The sequence below is a fragment of the Ascaphus truei genome, chromosome 6 (genome assembly GCF_040206685.1).
Source record: "Ascaphus truei isolate aAscTru1 chromosome 6, aAscTru1.hap1, whole genome shotgun sequence".
NCBI lineage: Eukaryota > Metazoa > Chordata > Amphibia > Anura > Ascaphidae > Ascaphus > Ascaphus truei.
Genome location: NC_134488.1, coordinates 137,218,619 through 137,231,388, shown reverse-complemented (window position 1 = coordinate 137,231,388; position 12,770 = coordinate 137,218,619). Strand labels below are relative to the sequence as shown.

Sequence of the window (12,770 nt, the reverse complement as noted above, 5' to 3'; positions counted from 1 at the left end):
GTGGGAAGAGGTGGCAGGGAGGCGCGGGTGGGAAGAGGTGGCAGGGAGGCGCGGGTGGGAAGAGGTGGCAGGGAGGCGCGGGTGGGAAGAGGTGGCAGGGAGGCGCGGGTGGGAAGAGGTGGCAGGGAGGCGCGGGTGGGAAGAGGTGGCAGGGAGGCGCGGGTGGGAAGAGGTGGCAGGGAGGCGTGGGTGGGAAGAGGTGGCAGGGAGGCGCGGGTGGGAAGAGGTGGCAGGGAGGCGCGGGTGGGAAGAGGTGGCAGGGAGGCGCGGGTGGGAAGAGGTGGCAGGGAGGCACGGGTGGGAAGAGGTGGCAGGGAGGCGCGGGTGGGAAGAGGTGGCAGGGAGGCGCGGGTGGGAAGAGGTGGCAGGGAGGCGCGGGTGGGAAGAGGTGGCAGGGAGGCGCGGGTGGGAAGAGGTGGCAGGGAGGCGCGGGTGGGAAGAGGTGGCAGGGAGGCGCGGGTGGGAAGAGGTGGCAGGGAGGAGCGGGTGGGAAGAGGTGGCAGGGAGGCGCGGGTGGGAAGAGGTGGCAGGGAGGCGCGGGTGGGAAGAGGTGGCAGGGAGGCGCGGGTGCGAAGAGGTGGCAGGGAGGCGCGGGTGGGAAGAGGTGGCAGGGAGGCGCGGGTGGGAAGAGGTGGCAGGGAGGCGCGGGTGGGAAGAGGTGGCAGGGAGGCGCGGGTGGGAAGAGGTGGCAGGGAGGCGTGGGTGGGAAGAGGTGGCAGGGAGGCGCGGGTGGGAAGAGGTGGCAGGGAGGCGCGGGTGGGAAGAGGTGGCAGGGAGGCGCGGGTGGGAAGAGGTGGCAGGGAGGCGCAGGTGGGAAGAGGTGGCAGGGAGGCGCGGGTGGGAAGAGATGGCAGGGAGGCGCGGGTGGGAAGAGGTGGCAGGGAGGCACGGGTGGGAAGAGATGGCAGGGAGGCGCGGGTGGGAAGAGGTGGCAGGGAGGCGCGGGTGGGAAGAGGTGGCAGGGAGGAGCGGGTGGGAAGAGGTGGCAGGGAGGCGCGGGTGGGAAGAGGTGGCAGGGAGGCGTGGGTGGGAAGAGGTGGCAGGGAGGCGCGGGTGGGAAGAGGTGGCAGGGAGGCGCGGGTGGGAAGAGGTGGCAGGGAGGCGCGGGTGGGAAGAGGTGGCAGGGAGGCGCAGGTGGGAAGAGGTGGCAGGGAGGCGCGGGTGGGAAGAGATGGCAGGGAGGCGCGGGTGGGAAGAGATGGCAGGGAGGCACGGGTGGGAAGAGATGGCAGGGAGGCGCGGGTGGGAAGAGGTGGCAGGGAGGCGCGGGTGGGAAGAGGTGGCAGGGAGGAGCGGGTGGGAAGAGGTGGCAGGGAGGCGCGGGTGGGAAGAGGTGGCAGGGAGGCGCGGGTGGGAAGAGGTGGCAGGGAGGCGCGGGTGGGTCTGAGGTGGCAGGGAGGCGCGGGTGGGAAAAGGTGGCAGGGAGGCGCGGGTGGGAAGAGGTGGCAGGGAGGCGCGGGTGGGAAGAGGTGGCAGGGAGGCGCGGGTGGGAAGAGGTGGCAGGGAGGCGCGGGTGGGAAGAGGTGGCAGGGAGGCGCGGGTGGGTCTGAGGTGGCAGGGAGGCGCGGGTGGGAAAAGGTGGCAGGGAGGCGCGGGTGGGAAGAGGTGGCAGGGAGGCGCGGGTGGGAAGAGGTGGCAGGGAGGCGCGGGAGGGAAGAGGTGGCAGGGAGGCGCGGGTGGGAAGAGGTGGCAGGGTGGGAAGAGGTGGCAGGGAGGCGCGGGAGGGAAACGGTGGCAGGGAGGCGCGGGTGGGAAGAGGTGGCAGGGAGGCGCGGGTGGGAAGAGGTGGCAGGGAAGCGCGGGTGGGAAGAGGTGGCAGGGTGGGAAGAGGTGGCAGGGAGGCGCGGGTGGGAAGAGGTGGCAGGGAGGCGCGGGTGGGAAGAGATGGCAGGGAGGCGCGGGTGGGAAGAGGTGGCAGGGAGGCGCGGGTGGGAAGAGGTGGCAGGGTGGGAAGAGGTGGCAGGGAGGCGCGGGTGGGAAGAGGTGGCAGGGAGGCGCGGGTGGGAAGAGGTGGCAGGGAGGCGCGGGTGGGAAGAGGTGGCAGGGAGGCGCGGGTGGGAAGAGGTGGCAGGGAGGCGCGGGTGGGAAGAGGTGGCAGGGAGGCGCGGGTGGGAAGAGGTGGCAGGGAGGCGCGGGTGAGAAGAGGTGGCAGGGAGGCGCGGGTGGGAAGAGGTGGCAGGGAGGCGCGGGTGGGAAGAGGTGGCAGGGAGGCGCGGGTGGGAAGAGGTGGCAGGGAGGCGCGGGTGGGAAGAGGTGGCAGGGAGGCGCGGGTGGGAAGAGGTGGCAGGGAGGCGCGGGTGGGAAGAGGTGGCAGGGAGGCGCGAGTGGGAAGAGGTGGCAGGGAGGCGCGGGTGGGAAGAGGTGGCAGGGAGGCGCGGGTGGGAAGAGGTGGCAGGGAGGCGCGGGTGGGAAGAGGTGGCAGGGAGGCGCGGGTGGGAAGAGGTGGCAGGGAGGCGCGGGTGGGAAGAGGTGGCAGGGAGGCGCGGGTGGGAAGAGGTGGCAGGGAGGCGCGGGTGGGAAGAGGTGGCAGGGAGGCGCGGGTGGGAAGAGGTGGCAGGGAGGCGCGGGTGGGAAGAGGTGGCAGGGAGGCGCGGGTGGGAAGAGGTGGCAGGGAGGCGCGGGTGGGAAGAGGTGGCAGGGATGCGCGGGTGGGAAGATGTGGCAGGGAGGCGCGGGTGGGAAGAGGTGGCAGGGAGGCGCGGGTGGGAAGAGGTGGCAGGGAGGCGCGGGTGGGAAGAGGTGGCAGGGAGGCGCGGGAGTGAAGAGGTGGCAGGGAGGCGCGGGTGGGAAGAGGTGGCAGGGAGGCGCGGGTGGGAAGAGGTGGCAGGGAGGCGCGGGAGTGAAGAGGTGGCAGGGAGGCGCGGGTGGGAAGAGGTGGCAGGGAGGCGCGGGTGGGAAGAGGTGGCAGGGAGGCGCGGGTGGGAAGAGGTGGCAGGGAGGCGCGGGTGGGAAGAGGTGGCAGGGAGGCGCGGGTGGGAAGAGGTGGCAGGGAGGCGCGGGTGGGAAGAGGTGGCAGGGAGGCGCGGGTGGGAAGAGGTGGCAGGGAGGCGCGGGTGGGAAGAGGTGGCAGGGAGGCGCGGGAGGGAAGAGGTGGCAGGGAGGCGCGGGTGGGAAGAGGTGGCAGGGAGGCGCGGGTGGGAAGAGGTGGCAGGGAGGCGCGGGTGGGAAGAGGTGGCAGGGAGGCGCGGGTGGGAAGAGGTGGCAGGGAGGCGCGGGAGTGAAGAGGTGGCAGGGAGGCGCGGGTGGGAAGAGGTGGCAGGGAGGCGCGGGTGGGAAGAGGTGGCAGGGAGGCGCGGGAGGGAAGAGGTGGCAGGGAGGCGCGGGTGGGAAGAGGTGGCAGGGAGGCGCGGGTGGGAAGAGGTGGCAGGGAGGCGCGGGTGGGAAGAGGTGGCAGGGAGGCGCGGGAGGGAAGAGGTGGCAGGGAGGCGCGGGTGGGAAGAGGTGGCAGGGAGGCGTGGGTGGGAAGAGGTGGCAGGGAGGCGCGGGAGGGAAGAGGTGGCAGGGAGGCGCGGGAAGGAAGAGGTGGCAGGGAGGCGCGGGTGGGAAGAGGTGGCAGGGAGGCGCGGGTGGGAAGAGGTGGCAGGGAGGCGCGGGTGGGAAGAGGTGGCAGGGAGGCGCGGGTGGGAAGAGGTGGCAGGGAGGCACGGGTGGGAAGAGGTGGCAGGGAGGCGCGGGTGGGAAGAGGTGGCAGGGAGGCGCGGGTGGGAAGAGGTGGCAGGGAGGCGCGGGTGGGAAGAGGTGGCAGGGAGGCGCGGGTGGGAAGAGGTGGCAGGAAGGGAAGAGGTGGCAGGGAGGCGCGGGTGGGAAGAGGTGGCAGGGAGGCGCGGGTGGGAAGAGGTGGCAGGGAGGCGCGGGAGGGAAGAGGTGGCAGGGAGGCGCGGGTGGGAAGAGGTGGCAGGGAGGCGCGGGTGGGAAGAGGTGGCAGGGAGGCGCGGGTGGGAAGAGGTGGCAGGGAGGCGCGGGTGGGAAGAGGTGGCAGGGAGGCGCGGGTGGGAAGAGTTGGCAGGGAAGCGCGCGTGCGAAGAGGTGGCAGGGAGGCGCGGGTGGGAAGAGGTGGCAGGGAGGCGCGGGTGGGAAGAGGTGGCAGGGAGGCGCGGGAGGGAAGAGGTGGCAGGGAGGCGCGGGTGGGAAGAGGTGGCAGGGAGGCGCGGGTGGGAAGAGGTGGCAGGGAGGCGCGGGTGGGAAGAGGTGGCAGGGAGGCGCGGGTGGGAAGAGGTGGCAGGGAGGCGCGGGTGGGAAGAGGTGGCAGGGAGGAGCGGGTGGGAAGAGGTGGCAGGGAAGCGCGGGTGGGAAGAGGTGGCAGGGAGGCGCGGGTGGGAAGAGGTGGCAGGGAGGCGCGGGAGGGAAGAGGTGGCAGGGAGGCGCGGGTGGGAAGAGGTGGCAGGGAGGCGCGGGTGGGAAGAGGTGGCAGGGAGGCGCGGGTGGGAAGAGGTGGCAGGGAGGCGCGGGTGGGAAGAGGTGGCAGGGAGGCGCGGGTGGGAAGAGGTGGCAGGGAGGAGCGGGTGGGAAGAGGTGGCAGGGAAGCGCGGGTGGGAAGAGGTGGCAGGGAGGCGCGGGTGGGAAGAGGTGGCAGGGAGGCGCGGGTGGGTCTGAGGTGGCAGGGAGGCGCGGGAGGGAAGAGGTGGCAGGGAGGCGCGGGAGGGAAGAGGTGGCAGGGAGGCGCGGGTGGGAAGAGGTGGCAGGGAGGCGCGGGTGGGAAGAGGTGGCAGGGAGGCGCGGGAGTGAAGAGGTGGCAGGGAGGCGCGGGTGGGAAGAGGTGGCAGGGAGGCGCGGGTGGGAAGAGGTGGCAGGGAGGCGCGGGTGGGAAGAGGTGGCAGGGAGGCGCGGGTGGGAAGAGGTGGCAGGGAGGCGTGGGTGGGAAGAGGTGGCAGGGAGGCACGGGTGGGAAGAGGTAGCAGGGTGGTGCGGGTGGGAAGAGGTGGCAGGGAGGCGCGGGTGGGAAGAGGTGGCAGGGAGGCGCGGGTGGGAAGAGGTGGCAGGGAGGCGCGGGTGGGAAGAGGTGGCAGGGAGGCGCGGGTGGGAAGAGGTGGCAGGGAGGCGCGGGTGGGAAGAGGTGGCAGGGAGGCGCGGGTGGGAAGAGGTGGCAGGGAGGCGCGGGTGGGAAGAGGTGGCAGGGAGGCGCGGGTGGGAAGAGGTGGCAGGGAGGCGCGGGTGGGAAGAGGTGGCAGGGAGGCGCGGGAGGGAAGAGGTGGCAGGGAGGCGCGGGAGGGAAGAGGTGGCAGGGAGGCGCGGGAGGGAAGAGGTGGCAGGGAGGCGCGGGTGGGAAGAGGTGGCAGGGAGGCGCGGGTGGGAAGAGGTGGCAGGGAGGCGCGGGTGGGAAGAGGTGGCAGGGAGGCGCGGGTGGGAAGAGGTGGCAGGGAGGCGCGGGTGGGAAGAGGTGGCAGGGAGGCGCGGGAGGGAAGAGGTGGCAGGGAGGCGCGGGTGGGAAGAGGTGGCAGGGAGGCGCGGGTGGGAAGAGGTGGCAGGGAGGTGCGGGTGGGAAGAGGTGGCAGGGAGGCGCGGGTGGGAAGAGGTGGAAGGGAGGCGCGGGTGGGAAGAGGTGGCAGGGAGGCGCGGGTGGGAAGAGGTGGCAGGGAGGCGCGGGTGGGAAGAGGTGGCAGGGAGGCGCGGGTGGGAAGAGGTGGCAGGGAGGCGCGGGTGGGAAGAGGTGGCAGGGAGGCGCGGGTGGGAAGAGGTGGCAGGGAGGCGCGGGTGGGAAGAGGTGGCAGGGAGGCGCGGGTGGGAAGAGGTGGCAGGGAGGCGCGGGTGGGAAGAGGTGGCAGGGAGGCGCGGGTGGGAAGAGGTGGCAGGGAGGCGCGGGTGGGAAGAGGTGGCAGGGAGGCGCGGGTGGGAAGAGGTGGCAGGGAGGCGCGGGTGGGAAGAGGTGGCAGGGAGGCGCGGGTGGGAAGAGGTGGCAGGGAGGCGCGGGTGGGAAGAGGTGGCAGGGAGGCGCGGGTGGGAAGAGGTGGCAGGGAGGCGCGGGTGGGAAGAGGTGGCAGGGAGGCGCGGGTGGGAAGAGGTGACAGGGAGGCGCGGGTGGGAAGAGGTGACAGGGAGGCACGGGTGGGAAGAGGTGGCAGGGAGGAGGGGAGAGAGCAGGTGTGTATATGGCTGGGTGCAGGATTAGGAGAGAGATCCCCAGCAGCAAGGAGGAAGAGCAGAGAGAAAGAGGGGGTGAATAGAGGATTTGTGGGGGCGCTTTTTATTGAGGCGTGTAGAAGTTGTTGGGAAGGAGGTGTGTAAATAGAAGTGCATTGTGTGGTCACCGGCATAAGGGGAGGGGAGGAGAGAGGAAGAAATGTGGATAGGCGGGGAGTGGGGAAGTTGGAGAGAACAGAAAAGTTTACAAAAGGAGTGAGAAAACAGCAAACAGGGAGGGCATGATGAGATGCAGGGAGAGAAATGTAAGGCTATGCATATGTGAAATAAGAATAAACAGCCCCCTTACAAATTAAATAATAATAAATTGGGGGAATCCTTGATGGAGAAGGATTTAGAAGTGCTTGTAGACAGCAGGCTTAGCAATAGTGCCCAATGTCATGCAGTAGCTGCAAAGGCAAACAAAATCTTATCTGGCATTAAACGGGCAATGGATGGAAGGGAAGTAAACATAATTATGCCCCTTTAAAAAGCATTAGTAAGACCACACCTTGAATATGGAGTACAATTTTGGGCACCACTCCTTAGAAAAGACTAGAGTGCAGAGAAGAACCACCAAATGAAAAAAGGGGATGGACAATCTAACTTATGAGGAGAGGCTAGCTAAATTAGATTTATTTAAATTAGAAAAGAGGCGTCTAAGAGGGGATATGATGACTATATACAAATATATTCAGGGACAATACAAGGAGCTTTCAAAAGAACTATTCATCCCACGGGCAGTACTAAGGACTCGGGCCATCCCTTAAGGTTGGAGGAAAGGAGATTTCACCAGCAACAAAGGAAAGGGTTCTTTACAGTAAGGGCAGTTACAGTGTGGGATTCATTACCCATGGAGACTGTGATGGCAGATACAATAGATTTGTTCAAAAAAAGGTTGGACATCTTTTTAGATGGGAAAGGTATACAGGGATATAGCAAATAAGTATACATGGGAAGGATGCTGACCCAGGGAGTAATCTGATCGCCAATATTTGGAGTCAGGAAGGAATTTATTTTCCCCTTATGGGATAATGTGTTACTGGGGTTATCTGTTTGCCTTCCTCCGGATTAATATACTGTAATTTTAATTATAGGCTAAAGCAGTAAAATCCCGGGCATTATTGAAAACCCTGCTCTCTGGTTGGTTAACATTCCGGGCATTATCCAATCAGTAATGCCCGGAATGTAAGCAGCTTGCAATGTGTAATTGTCAATGTGCATATTTCCTGCCAATCAGCTTTCAGAACAGCCGAGACAGGGCAGGGGATTGGTCAGAATTAAGTAACAGCTCTGAGACAGGGCAGGGGATTGGTCAGGAAGTAACGGTTTGACTCCTCCCCCTCCCGAGCTGACAGATTTTCTAAGCAGATTCAGTTGAATTGGGGGAGGGGGAGAGGGTGAGAGAGTGAGAGAGTCTGCAAAGTGTAGTAAGTGGCTGCATTTTTTATTGTGTGTGTGTGTCAGTAGTAGTGTTTATGCGTATAGCAGCAGCAGTGTGTGTTGTGTAGCAGTAGTTTGTGTGTAGAGCTTATGTGTGTGTGTATAGAGCTGCTGTGTGTGTGTATAGAGCTGCTGTGTGTGTGTGTCAGCAGCAGTGTTTATGGGTGCAGCATGTGTGTAGCAGCAGATTTTGTGTGTGTAGAGCTGCTGTGGTGTGTGTGTGTGTGTGTGTGTAGAGCTGTTGTGGTGTGTGTGTGTATAGAGCTGCTGTGGTGTGTGTGTGTGTGTGTGTATAGAGCTGCTGTGGTGTGTGTGTGTGTGTGTGTGTGTGTGTATAGAGCTGCTGTGGTGTGTGTGTGTGTGTGTGTGTGTATAGAGCTGCTGTGTGTGTGTGTGTGTGTGTGTGTTGTGTGTGTGTGTGTGTGTGTGTGTGTGTGTGTGTGTGTGTGTGTGTGTGTGTAGAGGTGATGTGTTGTGTGTTGTGTGTGGTGTGCTGTTGTGTGTGCAGAGGTGCTGTGTGTGTGTAGAGGTGCTGTGTGTGTATTCACCATTTTATTTGAATAAAAAAAAATCTATATAACTATACAAAAGTGTCTTATTTATGAAAAAGCTACATTTAGCCTGTAATAGTAATAATCCCCTCAGAACAGGGCATTACTGGCCAATAATGCCTTGGCTGGGTTAAAGTCTCTCGGCTTCGCCACGGGCCTTCAACTCTTCCAGCCAGGGCATTATTGGCCAGTAATGCCCTGTTCTTCGGGGATTATTACTTAATTATAGGATACGTATCCGCCTGTTGGGGGTAATACAGGTAGTGTGGTTACCGATGTTCAGAGATCTCATCTTCATGCCGACAGCTCGTCTGTCTATGTCCTCAGGGTAAGTCCTTCATCTCCCTGTGCCTGAATTACACTGGATTTTATTGGGTAATAGGAATATAATTGTCCAATTAATGCCACTCGTCTCTGTGGCTGCCGACCTGCAACCAAGGATTCCACCCCTGAGGTGGCTGCATTCGTTCCTCATCCAAGTATACATATCATTGCTGATTCTGATATTACTTTGTATCTCCAGACCCACACAGTACTCTGTAAATGCATCTCAGGGCGCATACTATAAGTACCCTGCTATGTGACGGAAGGTACTGCGTGGGCCTATTATTACACAGCTGTGTGATGTGCCGTGACACTACCAATGTGTGTGGGTTTTACGCAAGGCAGAAATCATTAGGGAGGGGGGGGGGGAATGATTGAGGGAGGGGGGGATGATTGAGGGATGGGGGGTATGATTGAGGGATGGGGGGGAATGATTGAGGGATGGGGGGGAATGATTGAGGGGTGGGGGGGAATGATTGAGGGGTGGGGGGAATGATTGAGGGGTGGGGGGAATGATTGAGGGGGGGAAAGATTGAGGGGTGGGAATGATTGAGGGGTGGGAATGATTGAGGGGTGGGAATGATTGAGGGGTGGAATGATTGAGGGGTGGGGGGGGAAATGATTGAGGGGTGGGGGGGAATGATTGAGGGGTGGGGAGGGAATGATTGAGGGTGGGGGGGGAATGATTGAGGGGTGGGGGGGAATGATTGAGGGGTGGGGGGGAATGATTGAGGGGTGGGGGGAATGATTGAGGGGTGGGGGGGGAATGATTGAGGGGTGGGGGGGAATGATTGAGGGGTGGGGGGGGGAATGATCGAGGGGTGGAGGGGAATGATTGAGGGATGGTGGGGGGGAATGATTGAGGGATGGTGGGGGGGAATGATTGAGGGATGGGGGGGGAATGATTGAGGGTGGGGGGGAATGATTGAGGGGTGGGGGGAATGATTGAGGGGGGAAAGATTGAGGGGTGGAATGATTGAGGGGTGGGGGGGGGGAATGATTGAGGGGTGGGGGGGGGGAAATGATTGAGGGGTGGGGGGGGAAATGATTGAGGGGGTGGGGGGGGAAATGATGAGGGGTGGGGGGGGATTGAGGGTGGGGGGAATGATTGAGGGGTGGGGGGGGAATGATTGAGGGGTGGGGGGGAATGATTGAGGGGTGGGGGGGAATGATTGAGGGTGGGGGGGGAATGATTGAGGGGGGGGGGAATGATTGAGGGGTGGGGGGAATGTTTGAGGGGTGGGGGGGAATGATTGAGGGGTGGGGGGGGAATGATTGAGGGGTGGGGGGGAATGATTGAGGGGTGGGGGGAATGATTGAGGGGTGGGGGGGGAATGATTGAGGGGTGGGGGGGGGGAATGATTGAGGGGTGGGGGGGGATTGAGGGGTGGGGGGGAATGATTGAGGGGTGGGGGGAATGATTGAGGGGGGGGTGGGGGGGGGGAATGATTGAGGGGTGGGGGGGGAATGATTGAGGGGTGGGGGGGAAATGATTGAGGGGTGGGGGGGGGAATGATTGAGGGGGGGAATGATTGAGGGGGGGAATGATTGAGGGGTGGGGGGAATGATTGAGGGGTGGGGGGAATGATTGAGGGGTGGGGGGGAATGATTGAGGGGGGGAATGATTGAGGGGTGGGGGGGAATGATTGAGGGGTGGGGGGGAATGATTGAGGGGTGGGGGGGAATGATTGAGGGTGGGGGGGGGAATGATTGAGGGGTGGGGGGGGAATGATTGAGGGGTGGGGGGGGGGGGAATGATTGAGGGGTGGGGGGGGGGGAATGATTGAGGGTGGGGGGGGAATGATTGAGGGGTGGGGGGGGGAATGATTGAGGGGTGGGGGGGGAATGATTGAGGGGTGGGGGGGAATGATTGAGGGGTGGGGGGGAATGATTGAGGGGTGGGGGGGAATGATTGAGGGGGTGGGATGATTGAGGGGTGGGGGGGGAATGATTGAGGGGTGGGAATGATTGTGGGTGGGAATGATTGAGGGGTGGGGGGGAATGATTGAGGGGGGAATGATTGAGGGGTGGGGGGGAATGATTGAGGGGTGGGGGATGATGAGGGGGGATTGATGGGGTGGGGGGGAATGATTGAGGGGTGGGGGGGAATGATTGAGGGGTGGGGGCGGAATGATTGAGGGGTGGGGGGGATGATTGAGGGTGGGGGGGATGATTGAGGGGTGGGGGGAATGATTGAGGGGTGGGGGGGGAATGATTGAGGGGTGGGGATGATTGAGGGTGGGGGGGAATGATTGAGGGGTGGGGGGGAATGATTGAGGGGTGGGGGGGGGAATGATTGAGGGGTGGGGGGGGAATGATTGAGGGGTGGGGGGGAATGATTGAGGGGTGGGGGGGGAATGATTGAGGGGTGGGGGGGGAATGATTGAGGGGTGGGGGGGGATGATTGAGGGGTGGGGGGGGAATGATTGAGGGGTGGGGGGGGATGATTGGGAGCAGGGCGGATCATCGGTAAACCGACAAGAGGTGAATTTTGCTGTAATAACATGGGTCTCTAATTCAGAGCTCTGATCCTCTTTGGACATATTATGTCACAATTGGATGTACAGGCATACCCCGCATTAACGTACGCAATGGGTCCAGAGCATGTATGTAAAGCGAAAATGTACTTAAAGTGAAGCACTACCTTTTCCCCCACTTACAGTAGATGCATGTACTGTACTGCAAACGTCATATACGTGCATAACTGATGTAAATAACGCATGTGTAACAGGCTCTATAGTCTCCCCGCTTGCGCACAGCTTCGCTACAGGTAGGGAGCCGGTATTGCTGTTCAGGACGTGCTGACAGACGCATGCGCAAGCTGCCATTTGCCTATAGGCGATATGTCCGTACTCGCGAGTGTACTTAAAGTGAGTGTCCTTAAAGCGGGGTATGCCTGTATTTCACATAGAATAATATTAATCAGACATTCCCATAAAGGAGCGGATAAGAGACAGAAAGGGAGGACGTGTAAGACAGATGAACAACACGTATGTTATAACCAAGTTGTAAAGCGTCCGAGTTCCTGACCCCAGGATATCTGAGCCTCTGTACATGACATTAGGGGGAGCAGAGAAACCGTCACCCGCACCCGTCACCAAGAACAATCCTCCGTCTACTGGAGCCAGAACCCAGAAACGCGCATACCCCATCGATATAAAATGCGGACAGTCAGCACACGGATCTATCATAATGTCGCCCGTTATCATCAATTGTGAAATCACGACCCCGCGTATACACCGAACCCGCTAATAATGCACGAGTAATATCATGTGATTCAAGGGCTCCTCACCTCCCCGATATCCTGCGATTTAGGAGTCGTCCCCCCCACACACCAATATGCTGTGATTTAGGGGTCTCCTCACCCCTCCCCCAAAATCCTGTGATTAAGGGGCTCCTCATCCCTCCAGCCCATTAGCCCCATTATCCTGTGGTTTAGGTGCTCCTCACCCCTCCCCCCCCATACTTATTTAGGGGTCTCCTCACCTCGTCCAATATCCTGTGATTTAGGGGACTCCTCCCCCCCAAGACATCATGTGTTAAAGTGGGGTCCTCATACCATACCCCAGTTGTGATTTAGGGGGCTTCTGATCCCCAGGCTTAATGTATTAAGGGGGCTCCTCACCCTCACGCCCCCCACACCCACAGACATCGTGTGACTTAGAGGGCCTCCTCACCCCCAGATGTGATATAAGGGGTGTCCTCACCCCCAGATGTGATATAAGGGGGGTCATCACCCCCAGATGTGATATAAGGGGGTCCTATTCCCTCCATATATATATATAATTATGGGGGGCTCCTCACCCCCACATATATCACGTGATTGGGGGGCTCCCTATTTCGCTTCTTGCTGACATCACACCTCCAGCTGACGTCACTTGACGTCCTCTCACCTTGTCCTCCCGCGGGTCTCCGGGGTCAGGGGTCAGAGGTCAGGGACTCGGCGCCGTTTCCATCACAACGGAGTCAGCCAGGTGTCTCAGATGTGGGCGGGGCCTCCCGGACGCGTCGCGCGCTGGCGTGTTGACGTAACATAAACGACCGTTCGGCCGCCCCACATTGGGGTCACGTGACTGTCCCACTGACAGAACACGGCGGCCATCTTGGTTGGGGAAGGTGAAGCGAGAGCAGATTGCTATGTCTTCTGGGAATGTCGGGAAGTAACCCCCTCTCCCCCCCCCTCTCCCTCCCCCTCTCCCTCCCCCTCTCTCTCCCCCTCTCTCTCCCCCTCTCTCTCCCCCTCTCTCTCCCCCTCTCTCTCCCCCTCTCTCTCCCCCTCTCTCTCCCCCTCTCTCTCCCCCTCTCTCTCCCCCTCTCTCTCCCCCTCTCCCCCCT

At 62.2% G+C, this 12,770-nt stretch overlaps 1 protein-coding gene across 3 annotated transcripts in view; it reads right to left on the bottom strand.

The window, feature by feature from the left end:
• LOC142497967 (uncharacterized) overlaps positions 1-12,467 on the bottom strand; it is a 44,141-nt gene extending 31,674 nt beyond the window's left edge. The window contains exon 1 of one of the 3 annotated variants that reach the window (XM_075606449.1): positions 12,329-12,467. The gene's annotated coding sequence lies outside the window, so the exon portion shown is untranslated. The other 2 variants (XM_075606450.1, XM_075606451.1) reach the window with 2 other exon arrangements.
• Between the last annotated feature and the right edge of the window lie 303 nt (positions 12,468-12,770).